The 19,762-nt window shown below is 47.8% G+C and overlaps 2 long non-coding RNA genes across 4 annotated transcripts in view; one reads left to right on the top strand and one right to left on the bottom strand.

The window, feature by feature from the left end:
* LOC105496654 (uncharacterized) overlaps positions 1–19,762 on the top strand; it is a 77,098-nt gene that overhangs the window by 44,121 nt on the left and 13,215 nt on the right. The gene's annotated exons all lie outside the window — the stretch shown is intronic.
* Positions 146–3,189, bottom strand: LOC139355619 (uncharacterized). The gene is made up of 2 exons (XR_011606382.1): positions 2,434–3,189; positions 146–833 (listed from the first exon to the last, which is right to left on the bottom strand). It is a non-coding gene; the product is annotated as an uncharacterized lncRNA (long non-coding RNA).

Genomic DNA, 19,762 nt, shown 5'->3' with positions numbered 1-19,762 from the left:
TGAATTCTACCTAACACCATAAACATAGCTGGATTCTAGGTAAAGTCCTAGTAGAAAAAGCAAAAGTTAAAAGAATATACAGGAGAAAAACCTTTGTTACTTATAAGCAGGAATGTCTTAAATAAAAATTCAAAAGCACAAGCCATAGGGCAACACATTGACACATTTCATTATGTCAGAGTTAGAGAGTTTTGTTAAATGAAAGACAAGATGGACAAAGTTAATGCACAGCTGAACAAATGAGAAAAGATATTTGCAATGTTAATAGTTGATGAGGGATTAACAAGGGACTCCTGCCAATCAAAAAGACAAGGAGAGCAACCGCAGCAGAAGAATGGGCAAGGGATATGGACAGATGACACAAAGAAAAATCCCAAAGCTATTATGCATGTAAAGAGAAGCTCAAGGTCATTAGTAATCACACACACGAGAACTAGAACACAAGGCCACTTTCCAGCTGTTGTACTGGCAAACAGTTGAAAAGCTGGTGAAGCCAAATGTTGGCCTGGATGGGTTCTGCAGGCAAGTTCATGGTGGCTGATGGAGTGTGGATGCTTCAGCCTTTCTGGAAGGATCTGGGGCTCCTGATGCTATGACCCAGTGGTTACGCTACTGAGTATACCAGCCAGAGGCATTCCATGGGATCCACCGCGGTCCACGGGTTTGAGGCTGTTCACTGTGGAGTAGGTACGTGGGAGAGCATTGGAGGCAGCCGGGTGCCAGTCATCAGAGAAAGAATGCGCAGGTGAAACGTGGCTGATCGTGCTGGAGCCACATGCAGCCATGGAACCTGGATTAAATGTGCCCCTTCCACACAGGTGAGACTTCAGAACCTAGTGGAGTTTTAGAAAAAAAAGTCAGAAGAATGAGATATATAATGCAATACCATTTATGCAAATAAAATGTACACCCAAATAAGACTGTAATGCCTATTTTGTAAGAACATGAAATGCAGAAGCAGCTACTTGGCAATCAGAGCAAAACTGTTGCCTCCAAGGGGAGGGGAGGAGGTGAGAGACAGGGGAGAGGAGCAGGTGAGAGACAGGGGAGGGGAGGAGGTGAGAGTCAGGGTGGGGAGAAATGGAAAGGAATGTGTAGACAACAGAACGACCTGGGAACCTTGCAAATATCCGTGGTGAAAATACGCTACAATAGGATAAATATGTGATTAACTCCACCCCCTTCATCTGGGGTCTCAAAAACAAGCAAACAAGCAGATAGAAAACGAAAGCAAAAAGAAAAGCTCTGAAGCAGATATCAAAATGGTGGTAGGTTTAATATATTTACATCGAGCAAATATAAGTTTTTAACAAAAAAGATAATTTGATGTAATTTCCACATTTCATGTTCCATATTTCCATAGCAATTTATAAGCTAGTTAAAGGATTTATTTAAAAATAGTAATTCTGAGAGCACTATCAGGGTGTGGCCTGAGAGAGGGCCACAGAGTTTGAATCTTCTCTAAATTCTGACAAAATATCTCTGTGACTATAAATATTCGGAGGCAACATCAACACTTTAACTTTAGAGACCTTTGTCAATGGGAGGCCGGGACCCAGTGGCGCCCTCTGCCCCTGCCTCATCCCCCTCCCAGATCCTGTGTCCCCACTTAGGCTGAGACCATGATGTGGTAACCTGGTCCAGGTGGCTTTGAGTCCCTCTCTGTGGAGGTGTGGGAGGTTTGGGCCAGGTCATGGCAGTCGCCACCCCATAGATGTCACAGGTCCTGAAACGCTGCTCTTTGTGGCTTCTGGATGGGGCCTGGGGACCTGGGAAGACCAGGGGCAGCGACACAGGACTGGGCGAGTTCTGAGATGGACCGAATACTCTGCCAAGCCTTGAGCCTTAACACAGTCCCATGAGGTCAGTACTATGATGGTTATCATCTTTACTGCACAACTAAGGAAAGGGAAGAAAGGTTAGAAATTTGTCCAGGGACATACGGCAAAGATAGGGACTCAGCAGCATGGTGGCAGTGGCCACACGGGTAGCCGTGGTGGGTGCTATGGTGCCTTTCACAGGGGAGAACCATGGCCAAGTTTTAGTTTCCAAACTGGAAGATGGAGGCATTTAGCAACCTCCTTTGAGGCTTGCACATTGAAGCTTTGTGCTTCCCTTTGCAAAAGATCTTGGCTAAAATTCATGTATCCCTGCCTGCACCACCACTTGGGCACATATCTGCACACACACACACACACACACACACACACACAAACACACATGCACATACACGCACACACGCACACACACACATTCACACACACACGCACATCACTCAGCTTGGGGATGGTGTTGAGCACGATTCAGGGATCTTGCTTTTTTATTTTTTTGTACTAAGATGCCATAACCTTGACAAATTATTTTATTAAGTTTGGTATCTTTGATCAAGCACAACCAAACCCAAGAAGATGAATTATTAAAATGGAGGTTTACCTTCTATCGTTTAGGGCTATTGTTCCACAGTCAGAGTGCATCCAAGTCAGGGCTCTGCCAGGAATGAAGCACGGAGGAGCCACCAGTTAGTTTTTCTTGCAAAGGATACCAGTTCTTCACCATCCCTGCGGCAATCTCTCTCATCTCAGCTTCCTGCCAAGGTTTCAGATCTCAGGGAGACACAGGCTCCTTGGCACGCGCCGATGATCACAGAGCCAACTTTGGAAGTCATGGATTTCTGAGCTGGTCTTGCGTAGGGCAGGCGCTTGCCTTTGGCTGAGCGGCATGAAAGATGTTGGCGGGTGAGCAGTGGGCCGAGCGCCGTGTGTGTGAACATACCGCGTCCACAATCTTCCTCGCTGCACGCTCCACCTCTGGCTAGAGGATCAGGTTTGCCCTGAGTCAGCAGGAGCCGGAGCGTGACACCCACATGTTTCAGGGATGGCCAACAGCGTCTGTTCCAGTGGGTTCATGGCGTCTCTTTGAGCTGAGAAGACCAGGGGCAGATTCACGTCCACATTCCCCATTGGATGTCAGGCCAAGGGCAGGATTGGGCAGATGGCACCATGCCCCTGTGTGCGAGTCACGAGTGCAGCCAGCAGGTGGTCACCATCCTGCCATGTCCTGGGGTGCTCCCATTCCTTCCTGCTACAGTACATCCGTGCTTCTCACGAACCTCTGCCCGCCACTGTCCACCTGGCAAGCCTCTCTGGGAGGGTTTCTGGAAGGGTCCTCTCCCCTCCTCACAGTGCAGTTCCTCCCACAAACCGGCCTCGTCACCCCCGCTGCCCATCGCCCACGCCCCTCCCAGCCGCCTCTTTGAGCTCCTGGCACCCATCATGAGCCTTCTGTTCACACGCCCTCCTTCCCTTTCCTCTCCCGCCCCATCTCACACTCCCACTCCTCCCCTTGCTCGCTCAGCCTAAATCTACTCAGCCCTCATGCATCGCAGTCCGTCCGTGAGTGAGTCTATGTTTTCTAAATGATCTGCTTGTGAAAGTCCTGGTTTCCTGGTTTTCCAGCCCTGATCTCTTCATCTCAGGGCTTTACACCTGTCTTAGTGCTGAGGAATCCCACCGGGATTCCTGGTCCTTGATGCGATACCTCTCCTTGGAGAGCCCGATTTCTGGGCGGAGGTGCCTGCCTTGCCCCTCCACTGGGCGTCTCATGGGAACCCCAGACTCCACAAGACTCAACCTGCCTTTGGTCCCTTCAATCTCTCCCTCCCCCAGCCTTCCAGTATCTGTAAATGGCACCTTGTCCTACTCCTCTGCTGGCGTCCACGTTAGGACACGCCCTCAGCTCCTCTCTGTCTCTCCCCAACACATCAAGCCACCTCTCTGCGACCTTCACACTATGTCTGTGGTCTACAGCTTAGTTCTAGAGGGTGGGGTCTGCTTGTTCCCTGTCCTGTCCCTGTTGCCCTGGTGTTGCCTCAACCAGGTAGACCATGTACCTGTGTCAACTGAATGAGCGAGTCCAGCCTCTTGTCTCTGGCACCAGCCTCCCCTCCCTGCAGGAATCTCCTACGTAGTCACTGACAGTGGATCCAGAATCCCTGTCTCTGCCTAGTGTCCTTCCCTGGCTTCTTGTTGCTCAGCAGGTGAAATCCCCGCTGGTTACCTTGCCTGGGAGGCCCTATGAGGCCCAGCTGCGCCTTCTTCCCCGTACCTTGTGCCTGGTCTCTGTCCTTTAGTATGCCCCGTGCTCCCCCGCCTCAGAACTTTCCTGGGGGTCTCTCATCTGTTCATGGCTCTGTCTGTGGCTCTCTCCGTGGCGCTGTCTGTGGCCAGCTCCTTCCTCCCCAGGCTGAGTTCACCATCACCTGCTCAGGAGTCTCTCTGAGCTCTCTCTGGATGTGGTGCCTCCCTCCTTCTCCTCCACGGTCATTCTCCATCACCTCCCCACCAGTTCCCTTCACGAGCACTTAGGGCCTGACCTATCTGTGTAGTGGACAAGTGCCGTCTCCCTCACTTGACTGTAAGCCCCATGAGTCAGAGACTGGACAGGGGCAGCTTGCACACCCAGTGCACGGGGCCAGCAGACATCAACTGGATGGGTGAGGTTGGGACTGGGCCTCTGGTTCTCTGTAAGGCACATGGTGGACATGCAGAGGATGACGGCCCCATGGCTAATGAGGCTCTGACTGAGATAGAAGCTGCTGCCCCTGCCCTGCCCTTGTGGACAGTGCCAGGGTGGAGAGTGAATTGTGGGTTGAGGGATTGTGCACTGAACCTGTGCACGTTCTGCTGCAGAAGGATCTTGCTCCTAGGGCTGAGCTCTCTGAGGCTAGTGACTCTGTTATCTTGGCCGTGGCCTCCCTGCCTGACACTGAGGGTATCTAGCCGATGTCTGCTGGGGGTGAGGGAGGCAGAGGACGGTGGACTCAGGTGTCATCTGGAGCCTGTGAGCAGAATCCCCCAAGATGTCAGACACTCTCTTTCCTGGCCTTGGCTGGACTCCAGCTTTAGAAGGCTGGGGAGGGCCGCTGTAGACATGGCCGGGGTCCTCACAGCAACCCTTGCAGCCCGGAAGCAGGGGGTCAAGGGAGGCAGGGGATGGAGTGAGAGTGAGGGCGGCAGATTTTCACCCTGACCTGGGGTCAGGAAGACTGATGAGAGAAAATGTATGGACAATGGTCATGCCTAGCCCCAGGCAGCCCATCGGGAGAGTTCTAGCGCAGATAGAGACTGGGAGAGGTAAGCTGCATGGGCAGATGGGGGCATGGGGGACCTGTGCAGGGTGGGGTCCGCACTTGGCCCCCCAATCTGCTCCTGCCTCTTCGCACTCAGCCTGGACCTGTCCCGAGATGCTTGCAGCTTTGATCTGAGCGGAGACAGATGCTGCCTATCAGGGACACAGACTCATCCCCGTTGTTTGTTAGTGCCATGCCAAGTTGAAACTGGCTTGCCCCCTTTCATTTCTCTCTTTCTTAACTCATGAATATGTATTTCAAGGGCTGCATCCCTGCAAGGAAACCGGAAATGTGGAAGATGAGCAGTCTGTGTGTGTTTGCCAGCGAGTCCCTGGAGACCCAGCTGACCTCCCCAGGGTGGAGCCAGAGAGCCCGTGGGGGACCTTGCCTGGCCCACATCACAGAGTGGACCTAGCTCCACAGTGAGGAAATGGGTGGCAGGGGCTCAGGGTCGGCCTGCCTGTGTGCTAGCTCTCCCCCAGGCCCCAGAGGAGCAGTCTCCTTCTTGTTGTCTTGCCTGAGATGGAAGCTGTATGAGTCAGGCTTCTCTGGAGATGGAGAACCAATTGGATATAGATATGGAGAAAGACAGGGAGAGTGCCAAGGAGATGACAAGGAATTGGCTCATGTAATTGTGGGGCTGGCAAGTCCAAAATCTATGGGGAACTCAGCAGGCTGGAGACCCAGGGATGAATTGATGAGACTGCAGGGGGAACCCGTCCTCTTTGGGGGAACCGCCATCTTTACCACCAACTGATTGGACAAGGCCCACTCTCACTCCAGAGTCTGCAGGTTTAAATGTTAATCACATCTTGGCCAGGTTCAATGGCACATGATTCCAGCACTTTGGGAAGCTGAGGCAGGCACATTGCCTGAGACCAGGAGTTCAAGACCAGCCTGGGCAATGTGGCAAAACACTATCTCCAGAAACAAAGAAAGTTAATCACATCTGAAGAGCCCTTTCATAGCAGCATTGAGACTAGTATTTAACCAAATGTCTGGGTTCCGTGGCTTAGCCAAGCTGACACAAATTAACCATCACAGGATCACACCCCACCGGGAACAAGACTGTGGGAGAATCCTGGGGCTCCCCTGGGGTGGCGGGAGATGCACTATCTTGTGTCCTGAGAGGAAGGCACCCTCCTCCCTTCCGGAGTCTCAGCCACACTCGGGGCTGGTTTGCTTTCACCATCACAGTGTCTGCTTCGAGGGTGCGTCTTCGAGGACAAGGATGAGTGTGGGCGCGGGGTAGTGAAGGTGCTGGGCTGCAGAGGCAGGGGGTGAGAAGACAGTGTGGAGTGTGAACCCCTGTGGGTCTGGCCCCTTCCTGGGCCTCAGTTTCCTTTCTTAAACAAAAGCATCATGGCACAGCTTTCTTTTGCATCTCGTAAGCAGGGCCAGGGGAGCTGCTGAACAGCCTGCGATGCCCAGGACAATGAAGAGGGTTTTGGCCCCAAACGTCAGTGGCGCTGAGCAGAGCAACCCTGATTTAGCGACTCCTTGCTGGGCCTGGTTCCCAGTGTGTTGGGGACATGATGCAGGTGACTCTGCTGTGGGCTCGCAGGCTCTGCTGGTTCCATGGACAGAAATAAAGTGGAACTTTGTGCTGCTGGAACTCGGGCGGTTGTGCTGCGGTGCACCCTCCTCCTGTGCGAGCGGCGACCTTGGAGTCTGGCTTGGGGCCGTCGTGAAGGCGATGGGAGCCTGGGGTGCTGAGGTGGAGCCCGGGGGAGCCTGCCAGAAGGAGGCAGAGGAGAATTTGGCCCTTAGGCTGCCGAGAGACTGAGGAGAAAATGGGAAGAAATGGAAAGGCACCCGCAGGACTCATCAGGGAAGCGGAGGAGAAGGAAAGTCACTTTGGAGAGGGCACATGGCGGGCGTTTGAACAGAAACTCGCGCTGTTGGAAACTTTCTCCAACAGCTCAGCCTGCACTGGTCCGGGGTCTCCATGAACCTCCTCTCCCAGCTCCCTGGCCTCCGGGGTCCTGTGTGGGCCCCCAAGCCCACCTGCCACTGTGCCCTGCAGTTCCCGTGACCCAGGGGCTGGCACGGAGGAGCAGGTTGGCCCTCCTAGCACCTGCCACACACTGGCTCCGGCAGCTTGAAATATTAATACTCTATTGACCTGAGTTTCTTTTGGCATCTCAAATTAATTTCATTTTATTTGGACCATGATGGAGTTTAACATAAGATAACAGCAAACCTTTGCCAACCTCAGACAGTTTAATAACCAAAAACCTTTGATTAAAAATTTTAATAGTCTGGAAGGATGGAACGTGTAGGGTCGGGGCAAATCAAGCCTCTGCCATTCACATTGATGTACAGTTTTCTGACTGGAATGGGGAAATCTATTTTCTTACTGCTTTTCCAAGGGAACCGGAAAAAAAAATTAAACTCTTTAAAACAAGGTTTTCTTACAAAATGAACCTCCGTTCTGACAGCGTGCGTCTTCTTTATGTACTGGGAGTCACAGGTGTGCAGGGAGACGAGTCCTCAGCCTCCACCATCCCGCGGGGGATCTGTGTGTCGGTCTCCTGGGGCTGCTGTAACAGATGCCACAAACCGAGGGGCTTAAAGCAACGGGAATGTATTCTCTCCCTGTTTCAGAAGGCAGAGGTCCAAAGTCCAGGCGTCCTCAGAGCCACGTTCCCTTGGAGGCTCCGGGGAGAGTCCTTCCTTGTCCCCTAGAGTTTTTGGTGGCTGTGACCACACTGCCCCAACCTCTGCCTCTGCCTTCATGGCCTTCTGCCCCCTGTGTGTCTCCTCTGTGTTTCCCGGAAGGACACTCATCCATGGACTTAGGGCCCACCTGGGCAATCCAGGATAACCTCATCTTGAGATCCTTCACTTAATTACTTCCACAAAATAAGGCCACATTTTCCAAATAAGGTCATAGCCACAAGTACCAGGGATTAAGACTTGGACATATCTTTTGGGGGCCACGATACTTCAACCCATTAAAAGCCTCATATCAACCTGGGAGGAGGGTGATCACTGAAGAAGCTGAGGGTCTCTGGCCCAGTGAGAAGGAAGCATGACCAGATTTGGGTTCCTGTGCTGGCACTGTGGTGGAAAGAGCACCCCGATCCTGGCTGGTGGGGCGGGCAGGGGTTGGTATGGACCGGATGTTTATGTTCCCCAAAATTCATATTCGGGAGCCGTAACCCACAATGTGATGGTATTAGAAGGTGGGGCTGGTGATTAGGAGGTGATTAGGGTTAGATGAGGTCATGAGGATGGGCCCCCATGATGGATTAGTGGCCTTATAAGAAGAGACACAAGATAACTTGTCTACTGCTCCCCTACCTCTGCCCCATGCCATGCGAGGACACAGTGAGAAGGTGGCCGTCTGCAAGCCAGGAGAGAGCCCTCACCAGGAACTGACTGTGAGGAAGAAATGTTTAAGCGGTTGGTTTCTGGTATTTTGTTATGGCAGTCCAAACTAAGATAGTGAAGTCAGCCTTCAGGAAGTCAGCACAGATGTCTTGATCACTCTCCAGTTCTCCTTATGTTTATCTATCTATCTATATCTATCTATCTATCTATCTATATCTATCTATCTATATCTATCTATCTATCTATCTATCTATCTATCTATCTATATCTATCTATCTATCTATCTATCTATATCTATCTATCTATCTATCTATATCTATCTATCTATCTATCTAACTATCTATCTATCTATCTATCTGTCTATCTATATCTATCTATCTATCTATCTGTCTATCTCTATCTATCTATATCTATCTATCTATCTATCTCTATCTATCTATCTATCTATATCTATCTATCTATCTATCATCTATCTGCCATCTCTATCATCTATCCTCTTTTAATCAATCTGTCATATATTTATCTTCTGTTATCTATCATCTATCTTCTATCATCTATCTTCTATCTGTTATCTATCATCTATCAATTTCTATCTATCTATGTATCATCTATCTATTATCTATCATCTATCTGTCTTTCTATCTTTTATCTATCATCTACCTACCTATTATCTATCATCTATCAATCAATCAATCAATCAATCAATCAATCTATCCATCCATCCATTCATCCATCTGTTTCAAGGGCTTGGAATGTATGTGTTTTTGACCCAGAAGTGTTCCTCTTCTAGAAATTTATTTATCCTTAGGTGCACTTCAAACAGGCATTGAGCTGTACACCCTGGATGCCAGCTGCAGTAGGGTCTTTAATACTGAAAAATAGGAAATGATCATGTCTAAAATAGGGGACTGGTTACATAAATGAATTGAAATCATAGGATATTTACTAACATGAACTGATACTTGCTGACTGAAACCACAGGATGTTTACTGACATGCTGCATTGCTCCATGAAAAGAAGTTAGAAAGGAGAATAGATGTAGGGTAGCAATTTCAGAGAGAGGACTAGGCAGAGGAAGGGACCTGACAGCAGAGTCAGATGTTAAGAGCCTCTAGTTCTCAGGATCACAAGGGATATTTATAAAATGTATGTTTTCTCTGTTTTCTGTTTTTCTGCATCTGAAATGCTGATGAAGTCCTGGGATCCAGAGAAGTGGTTTTGGCCCCCAGAGAGCTCCTAGTGTAGCTGGAGAAAAAAAAAAACAAAACAAAAAAAACAGACACAAAAGACACATAGGCACCTATTTATAATACCACGAAGTTGTCAGGAACAGACCATGGACAAAGTCATCATGGCAGGGAAGGTTGGGCAGGATGTGGGAGGGAGTGGTTGTCAGGAAACAGACCACAGACAAAGTCATCATGGCAGGGAAGGCTGGGCAGGATGTGGGAGGGAGGTCCTTCCTGGCAGAGGAACAGCCAGGGCAAAAGCCTGGCCGTGGGTGCAGCTGTGCTGCATTGGGGTGCAAGTGTCTGAAAGGCTGGGGTGCAGAGAGTGTGTAGAGAGGAGAGCAGGGGGAGGCTGGGAGCTGGGTGAGGACAGAGACCACCATGGGGAACTGCTGAGTTCTTAAAAAATATATAGTAGACTATAAAAATACTGTAAGTATAAATGTAGATGTACAACATGATATTTTGATACATATATAGGTAGTGAAATGGTTATGATAGGCGAGCAAATTAACAGATTATCTCACATAGTTATCCCCTTTTTTGTGGCAAGAGCACCTACATTTTACTCTTTTAGCAAAAATCCTGAGCGCAATGCAGTATTGTGAAGTATCATCCTTAGGCTGTGCACTGGACCTCCAGAACTGTTCAGCCTCTGTGTCTGCTTCGTATCCCTTGGCTCACATTTCTCCAGTTCCTACCCCAACCCCACCATGACCACTGTTTTATTTTCTATCTCCTTTTTAAAAAAGGAGTAAGAAGGAGTAGCCTCCTTTTTCTTTTTTTTCTTTTTTTTTTGAGATGGAGTCTCACTCTGTCGCCCAGGCTGGAGTGCAGTGCCACGATCTTGGCTCACTGCAACCTCTGCCTCCTGAGTTCAAGGGATTCTCCTGCCTCAGCCTCCTAAGTAGCTGGGATTACAGGCACCCGCCACCACGCCCGGCCATTTTTTTGTATTTTTAGTAGAGACGGGATTTCACTGTGTTAGCCAGGATAGTCTCGATCTCCTGACCTCATGATCTATCCGCCTCGGTCTCCCAAAGTGCTGGGATTACAGGCGTGAGCCACTGCGCCCAGGCGCCTCCTTTTTAAAAAAAGATTCCAGGTGGATACTGAGGACGGCTTGCCCGTGTCTCACAGTGGGGCTTTCTTCTCCCGGGGGTCCTTGGGAGCTATTGTGTTTTAAGTGGGGACATGATGAGACCATAGCTGGGCTTTGGGAGCTCATGGGGTGCCGGGGAGGATGGAGTGGTAGGAGGCGATTCTGGAAGCTGGGGCACCAGATCAGGGGCCAGGGCAGTGAGTGCTCCAGCCTTCCATCCCTGGCACCGGAACCACACATTGCTTGTCTATGATGCCATGCTCCCACCTTGGGGACAGGGGGCATTGTCATCTGAAATAAATTAAAACTCTCCAGGCTACTATTCCTGATGGAGACCCCCATTTCCGTGGTGGCCCCTGACGCTGGCTGTCCTCCAGGAATAAGCTGGGGTCCGCTGGTGCTGCTGTGGCTGCTGATGCATTTATTTATGTCTTCAGTGCTGTGGAGAGGAGTGGCACAGGCCTGGATTCCCCAGGGAGACAGTAAACTGTCAAGCTTGTGTTTATTATTATAACACGCATATTTGAAACTCCACAAACCTCCGATCCAGGGAGAGATGGAAATACGTTAGCCTCAAAACATACTTCAAAATACTTTGGTCTCAAAAAAACCTCTCAAGTCCAGCAAATAGGTTCTGGGACCCAGTGAACCCAAATCGCCCTCAGCCCTTGTTGAGAAAATCACTTTCTGGTGAGCGATCGAAGCCACTTACTGCACTTTATTATGTTGCCTTGGCAAGATGGGTTTGGGCAGAGAAGAAAGTACAAGAATGGAGTTTAATCAAACTCGAGCCTGGCCTTGGGAATAGCTGAAAAGTTAGCATTAAAACAACAGCTGCAGGTGAAGCTGTTCCGTGGGCCGCATCACCGCACCCACCCCCTCTTCTGGAGGGCACCGTGGGAGGGTGGGGGCGGCGTGAGCCTCGGAGTGGTGAAAAGAGGTGCCATCAAAGCACAGCCAGGTTTCTGTTCCTGTTTTCTGGTCCCTTCCCTGTTGAGTTTCCAGGGGCCCCACCAAAAGGTGTGGGGTTGCTCTGCTCTGCCTGAGAATCACCTTCCATATCCAGACCTGGAGGAGTGCCCAGGGTGGTTGAGCTTTGCTGGAGAAAACTGGTAGCTTAGGATATTCATGAAGCTGAGCTGGGGTTCCAAGGACATGATCCCACTGCAGGGTCCTCCTCAGCGTGCTGACAGTGTCTGCATAGCTGTAGAACCAACCCCAGGCTCCGACGCAGTGGAGACTGCTGTGCCTGCTGAGGTTTTTTTTTTTTTCTTTTTTTCTTTTTTTCCTGGTCTCTGGAGCCCCAACAGCCTGTCCTGGTGCAGTCCTTCCCTCTGACTTGGCTTGAAATTTCTCCCAGGTCAAGGCAGTGAGCCATGACCCCAATTCCATGTCAGGGGCAAGAGTGAATTCTGGTTCTGAGGCCCAACTACCTCGTCTCTCCAGCAGCCCAGGAAGGTGAACTGCGAAACTTCCTTAAAAGGGTCCAACTAATCAAGCCCTTCACATCTTCAGAGGCAGCCTGTGAAACTATGGAAGGAGATTTGCTTCTGCGGCATCCCAGGTTCTAGGGGCTGTAGGGGTTCTCCTCTGGACAGGCCAAGGGTTACCTTACAGATGCCGAAGGAGAAGTTAATGAGAGGAGAAGAAAAGGTGAACTTCTAACAGCTGGGGGTGGGAGTTTTCTTGGGGGAGAGAAAAAATTGTTTGAAAAAAACCTAAGTCATTCCTCCTTTTATACAATTAAAAAGTAAGTTATAGTAAAATAGGCTTCTTTTTAGTTTACAGTTCCATGAATTTTAATACACGTATAGACTCATAAAACTCCACCTTGATTAGGGCACAGAACAGCCCCATCGTCCCACGAAGCCCCCTCATGCTACCCTCTGTGTCAGCACCTGTCCATCATCCCACTCCTGGCCATCACTGATCTGTCCTTTGTCACCATGGTTTTCTATTTTGGAGAATAACATACACATGGAATCATGTTGTGTGTTTGTTGCCGTTTGAGACGGGCTTCTTTCGCTCAGCAAAATGCCTCTGAGATTCATCCAAATTGTGGATCAAGAGTTCCCTCCTTGTTGTTGCTGAGTAGAATTCCATTGTATGGACACATCAGTTTGTGTATGCATTCATCTGAAGGACCTTTGGTTTGTTTCTAGTTTCTGATGATTATAAGTAGAGCTGCTCTAAATATCTGCATACAGGTCTTTGTGCAAACCTAAGTTTTTATTTCTCCGGGGACAATGCCTAGGAGAGAGGTGACTGAGTCCTATGGTAAGTGTATGTTTAAGTTTATTTAAAAAACTGCCAAACTGTCTTATTGAATGACTATACCGTTTTGTATTCCTGTGAATAACAATGAGCACTCCAGTTGCTCCATGTCCTTGCCGCCATTTGATACTATCATATTTTGACTTTACCACATGTTTGCTGTGTTTCAAATGTCTCCTTCAAAACTCATGTCAAAATTTAACTGTCATGGTGGAACTGTTAAGAGGCAATTGGGTCATGAGAGCTCTGCTTTATGAATGAATTGGTGCCATTATTGTGGGAGTGGGTTCCTGACGAAAAGCTCATTCATCCCACTCTGCCTGCTCTCCTGTGCACGCTCTTTTGTCCTTCTTCCTTCACCTCTGGGATGTGGGATGACACAGCATGAAGGCCCTCATCAGATGCTGGCCCCTTGATCTTAGATATTCCAGGTTCAGAATTGTAAGAAAGAAATCTCTGTTCTTTATAAAGTACTCAGTCTGTGGTTTTCTGTTATAGCAGCCAAAATGGACTAAGACAGTGGTGGTCTCTTGTTGTGATTTCAATTTGCATTTTCCTAATAACTAATGGTGTTGAACTTCATTTCATGTGCTTATTTGCCATCCACATAACCTCTTTGGTGAAACACCTGTTTAAGCCTTTTGACCTTTTAAAATTGAGTTGTTGAGTATTGAGAGTTCTTTGTATATTCTCAATATAAGGCTTTTGTTGGATATGTGATTTATGCATAGTTTCTCTCTTCATTCTTCTAATGGTGGCTTTGGAAGAGAAAACATTTTTAATTTTGCCAAAATGTAATTTGTCTATTTTTTTTGTTTTATGAATCATGCTTTTGGTGTCATGGCTAAGAACTCTTTGCCTAAACCTAAGTGGTAGAAATTTTCTCCTATATTTTCTTCTAAAAGTTTACCGTTTTCCATTTTACATTTAGATTTTTGATCCATTTGAGTTAATTTTTGTATAAAAGTGAGGTGTAGGTTAAGGTTTTTTTTGTGTGTGTGTGTGTGTTTTGCTTATGAATGACCAATACCATTTGTTGAAAAGACCATCCTTTCATTATTGAATTGCATGTGTACCTTTGTGCAAACTTAGTGAGTTGTACTTGTGTGGTCTGTTACATTGATCTACGTGTCGGCCCACTGCTAATAACACCCAGTCTTGACTACTGTAGCTGAAGCCCATTAAGCCTAAAAAAACAGGATTCTTCCTGTTTCCATTTTCCTTTTTGTATTTGTCTTAGCTACTCTAGTTCCTTTTATAACCAGTTTGTCTATGTCTTCAAAAATCCTACAGGATTTTTGTGGGAATTGAATTAAATGTATAGATCCATTTGGGAAAGATTGGAATGTTTACTACATGAATCTTCCAAGCCATGAGCATGTTATGTCTCCATGTTTAGTTAGGTTTTTAGTTTCTTTTCTTTGTTTTTGTTTTTTTTTTTTTTTTTTTGAGATTTTTGAGATGAAGTCTCACTCTCGTCACCCAGGCTGGAGTGCAGTGGTTCGATCTCAGTTCACTGCAACCTCCGACTCCAAGGTTCAAGCGATTCTCCTGCCTCAGCCTCCCAAGTAGCTGGGATTACAGGCGCCTGCCAACACGCCTGGCTAATTTTTGTATTTTCAGTAGAGAAGGGGTTTCACCATGTTGGCCACACTGGTCTTGAGTTCCTGACCTCAGGTGATCCACCCGCCTCAGTCTCCCAAAGTGCTGGGATTACAGGCATGAGTGACCGCACCTGGCAGTTTTTAGTTTCTTTTATAAGCATCTTTAGTTTTCGTTATACAGTTATTGTACATGTTTTGTTAGATTATTTTTAATTATCCTGTATTTTAAGAGATATGTAAGTGATATTGACTTTTAAATTTTGATTTCCACATGTTCATTGCTGTTATGAAGAAGTATTATTGACTTTGTGTGTTGACCTTGCATCCTGCAACTTTGAAAAACTTATTCATTTGTTAGTTTTTTGGGGGTATGTTTGCAGTTCATTCTACAGAGACAATTATATCATCTGCAAATACGAACTGTTTTATTTCTCCCTTTCCAATCTGTATGCATTTTATTTCTTTTTCTTGCCTTATTGCCCTACCTAGTATTTACCTACCTAGTATCTTCACAGAATGAAGAATAAGAGTTACAAAAGTGGGCATCCTTGCCTTGTTTCTGATCTTAGGGAGAAAGCATTCAGTCATTCACAATTTAATATGATGCTAGCTGTAAGTATTTTGCAAAATGTTCCTTATCAGATTGAGGAAGTTCCCTTATGTTCCTACTTTGCCAAAAGTTTTTATCATAAGTGGACATTTTCTATCTAATGATTTTTCTGCATCAATTAATATATGAATTATTTTATTTAGAATGTTTATGTGGTAGATTAAAAATCCATTGATGGAATTTTGAAGGTTGAACTAGCCTTGCATTTCCAGGATATTCTTTTAACACATTGCTGGACTCAGTTTGCTAATGTTATCTCAAGAGTTTTGCATCTATATTAATGAGGAACATTGGTCTGTGGGTTTTTTTTTTAATACTGCTGAGAAACAGTCTTTTATTGAGTAAAACACCTTGAAAGCCTCTTTGGATATGAAAGTTGATTCTCTGCATCTATTTTTCAGGGCATGGTGGGGAAAATTGGATCATGCATTGCCTACTTATAGGAGCAGAAATGGGGTGCAGGTTCATGAAGGTGATAGTAGTGGTGAAGACACAGGTTGAAGTTAGGGTTGGAAAAGAGAAGAGAGTTAATGAATGGGAGGAGGGAGGGGGGTGTGAGGGAGAGAGGAACCCAGCTATGGGCTGGAAGCTGGATTATCCCAGGAAGTGGTGCTAGGGAGAGCTGGGTGTTTAGGTGAAGGTGCTCTTCATAACAGGAATGTATGGAATCAGGCTTCAGCCTGGTGCTGGGTGGGGCTGAGTGTCACTACCTCTGCACCCTCAGCACCAGTAGCAACCCCATAGCACCCATAGCCTTGAGTGGGAGGGGCTTCGGACACCAGGAAACAAGCAAGGAAGCAAGCAAGAGTCGGGGGCTCTGGGGTGCAACAGGGATATTGCATGCCTGCTGGGAATTGCAAACGGGTGGAAAATGCAGTGGAGCCAGGAAAACCTGCAGCCCCCACCAACATAAAACAAACTCCTTCAAGAGGGGAAGTGTGGAGTTTTCACATGTTGAACCCGGATTTGGGTCTACTTTTATTTAATGATTGAAAGACAGGTGACTCCATAAAACTGGAGGACTTTGGGGAGATTTGGCAGCTTAGTGTGGGTTGTGGTGGTGGTGGCAGTGTCTTTTCTCAAGTAAAGCCTCCCAGGAGAGGCTTTTCTCATCAATCCCTCTGACTGTGGTGGCTCCATCCCTTGCCATCCCTTTCCTGCTTCCCTGTTCTTATTCTGTGGCACTTGCCACTTGCACTTCATTATATCATTAGTTGTTTACTGCCTGTCTTTATCTCCCAGAGTGTCAGCTTCATGAGGGCAGGACTCAGGCTCTGCTCTATCCTCAGAGCTTGGGACAAGTTCCTGGCACCTAGCAGACTGCCCATAAATATTTTTTGAGTAAATGAAGAAGTAAGTGTCTCCTTCAGGCTGTCCACCTCTGGCATACCCTGGGCCAGAGGCTGTGGGCTAGGTAGACTCAGGCAAGGTGTGGCCCATGCCCACCCATGCAAGCCCTGCTGCTTGTCAGTGGCAGCTGAGCACATGGCCTATTCCAGTCCCAAGTAGTGGTCTCCCAGCCCTTGATCTGACCCGGATCAAGCCGGCTGTGCTATTTCCCTTCAGCAGCACACCGCAGGGCGGGGCCAAATCTCCTACACATGGGTTGAATCATGCCTGCCAAAAAGACATGATGAAGTCCTAACCTCAGTACCTGTGAATGTGACATTATTTGGAAACAGAATCTTTGCAGATGTCATCAAGGGCGGGGGGTGCAAATCCAATGATTGATGTCCTTATAAGAAGAGGGAGATCTGGAGAGGGGAGGAAGCCATGTGAAGATGGAGGCGAGATGTGATCGAGGCAATCACGAGCCAGGGAACTCCAAGGATGACCACACTTACCAGAAACCAGAAGAGGCCAGATAGGATTCTTCTACAGACCTTCAGTGGGAGGGCAGTCAACACGTTGAACTTGGACTTCCAGCCCCCAGAACGGTGAGAGAATAAATCTTCTATGCAGGTGGGAGTGGGGCTCAGTGACCAGCTGGGTCTGTTTGCAGCCAGAGAAGAAAGGGCAAAGTGGGCAGGGGTTAGGCTTGGTGTCCTCTGTCCAGGCCAGGGAGGAGGAGGGTAGACAGGGGCCAAGGAAGCCCATAACAGCCACCGAGTGCCTGAGTCATCTCAGCACTGGCACAGAGCGGCTGGCCCCAAGGGGACCCTGGCCGCCGTCCCTCCGGCTTCCTCTCTCTATGATGGATATGGTCGGGACTGCCGTGGGGACAGCCTGTGCTCTTCTGAGTCAGACCAGCTGCTTCTCAGCAGGGACCACAACATTTCCCATGGCTCAGCTCAGGACAGTGGCTGGGGAGCTTCTCCGGGAGCATTTCTGGGAGGGCTTGGCTGGTGCATAGCAGGAAAATAACCAAACACTCTTTTCTCTGCTCTTCTCTCATCACTTGATGCAGAACACTTCTAACACCAAGAATGTGGGTTCCCCCCACCCCCAGTCATCAATTCAGTTCTCCAGCAGACACCAGCTGGGCGTCAATTCTCACGCGATCTACCTGGCGTTAGTGTCAGACCCCGCAGGTGAAGGGCTCAGCCCCACAAGACTGCCCCATTCAGATGCCAATCACGAGTCTGAGCCTGCAGACCTCCTGACCGATGGCTGTAAATCAAGGTTCTGCCATCTGCTAAGATGGCTTAGAGAACTCCGGAAAACTCGTTACTTACATTTACGGTTTATTATAAAGGGTACAGAGGGGCAACTGGACAGAGATGCACAGGGCCAGGCATGGGACATGGGACACGGGGCTTCCATGCCCTCTCTGCAGCGTTCCACCCTCCAGGTACCCCCATATGTTTAGTTATTTGGAAGCACTCAAAACCCCATAGTGGAGGGATTTTCATGGAGGCTTCATCATGTAGACCAGATAGATGATTAACTCAGTCTCCAGCTGCTGTCCCCTTTCTGGAGGATGGTGAGAGTGGGGCAGCTGTAACCCCCCTGTGAATATAACTCCATTGGCCTGGGATCCACGCCGCCATCCCCCAAAGCAGCCACAGCAAGTCCCACCCAAGGAGAGGCTGAGCTCAGACACGCTTATCCCTACCCACACCTGGTGTTCTTTCTCTACCTGCCCTGGTAGCCAAAGACAACGGTCATAATCTCTTGGGAGCCCTATGGCCCTGCCCACTGTCTGAGAGTCCTGAATACTTTACAGATGTCTCTAGGGCAAGTTTGTATCCTCCTTATGGGACAGTGGCTGTTGCAGTCTTGAAAGTGCCACCTCCTGGCTGGAGGCCGATCAACATAAAGCCAGTGCACTAAACAAAAGCACAGCCAAGGACCCTCACAGAGTTCACCTCACTCCTCTGCTGCCTCCACTGGAGCAGATGCTGGTATCCACAGCTGCAAGACCTGAAGACATCATATCACATCACAGGACTCTTTGCAGGCAGACGCTCTCCAGTACCAGCCCAGAGCCCAGTAGCTCCACTGGGTGGCTAGACCCAGAAGAAGAAAAACAATCACTACAGTTCGGCTCCCAGGAAGCCCCATCCCTAGGGGGAGGGGGAGAACATCACCTCAAGGGAGCACCCCATGGAACAAAATAATCTGAACAGCAGCCCTTGAATCCCAGATCTTCCCTCTGACACAGTCTACCCAAATGAGAAGGAACCAGAAAAAAAATTCTGGCAATATGATAAAACGGGGTTCTTTACCACCCCCAAAAGATCACACTAGCTCACCAGCAATGGACCCAAACCAAGAAGAAATCTCTGAATTGCCAGAAAAAGAATTTAGAAGGTTGATTATTAAGCTAATCAAGGAGGCACCAGTGAAAGGTGAAGTCCAACTTAAAGAAATAAAAACATAATACAGGATATGAAAGGAAAATTCTTCAGTGAGACACAGAGCATAAATTAAAAAAAAATATGACAACTTCCAGAAATCAAGGACACACTTAGAGAAATGCAAAATGCACTAGAAAGTCTCAGCAATAGAATCAAACAAGCAGAAGAAAGAACCTCAGAACTCAAAGACAAGGCTTTCAAATTAACCCAATCCATCAAATACAAAGAAAAAAGAATAAAAAAAAATAACAAAGTCTCCAGGAAGTTTGGAACTACATTAAACATCCAAACCTAAGAATAATTGGTGTTCCCAGGGAAAAAAGAAATCTAAAAGTTTGGAAAACATATTTGAGGGAATAATTGAGGAAAACTTCCCTGGCTTTGCTAGAGATCTAGACAAGAAGCTCAAAGAACACCTGGGAAATTCACTGCGAAATGATCATTGCTTAGGTACATTGTCCTCAGGTTATCAAAGTCAAGATGAAGAAAAGAATCTTAAGAGCTGTGAGGCAAAAGCATCAGGTAACCTATAAAGGAAAAACCAGAGTAACAGCAGATTTCACAGCAGAAAAGCTAGAAGGAATTGGAGTCCTATTTTTAGCCTGCTTAAACAAAACAATTATCAGCCAGTAATTTTGTATCCAGTGAAACTAAGCTTCATAAATGAAGGATAGATACA

The sequence above is a fragment of the Macaca nemestrina genome, chromosome 1 (assembly GCF_043159975.1).
Source record: "Macaca nemestrina isolate mMacNem1 chromosome 1, mMacNem.hap1, whole genome shotgun sequence".
Taxonomy (NCBI): domain Eukaryota; kingdom Metazoa; phylum Chordata; class Mammalia; order Primates; family Cercopithecidae; genus Macaca; species Macaca nemestrina.
This window is presented reverse-complemented; position numbering and strand designations above follow the sequence as displayed.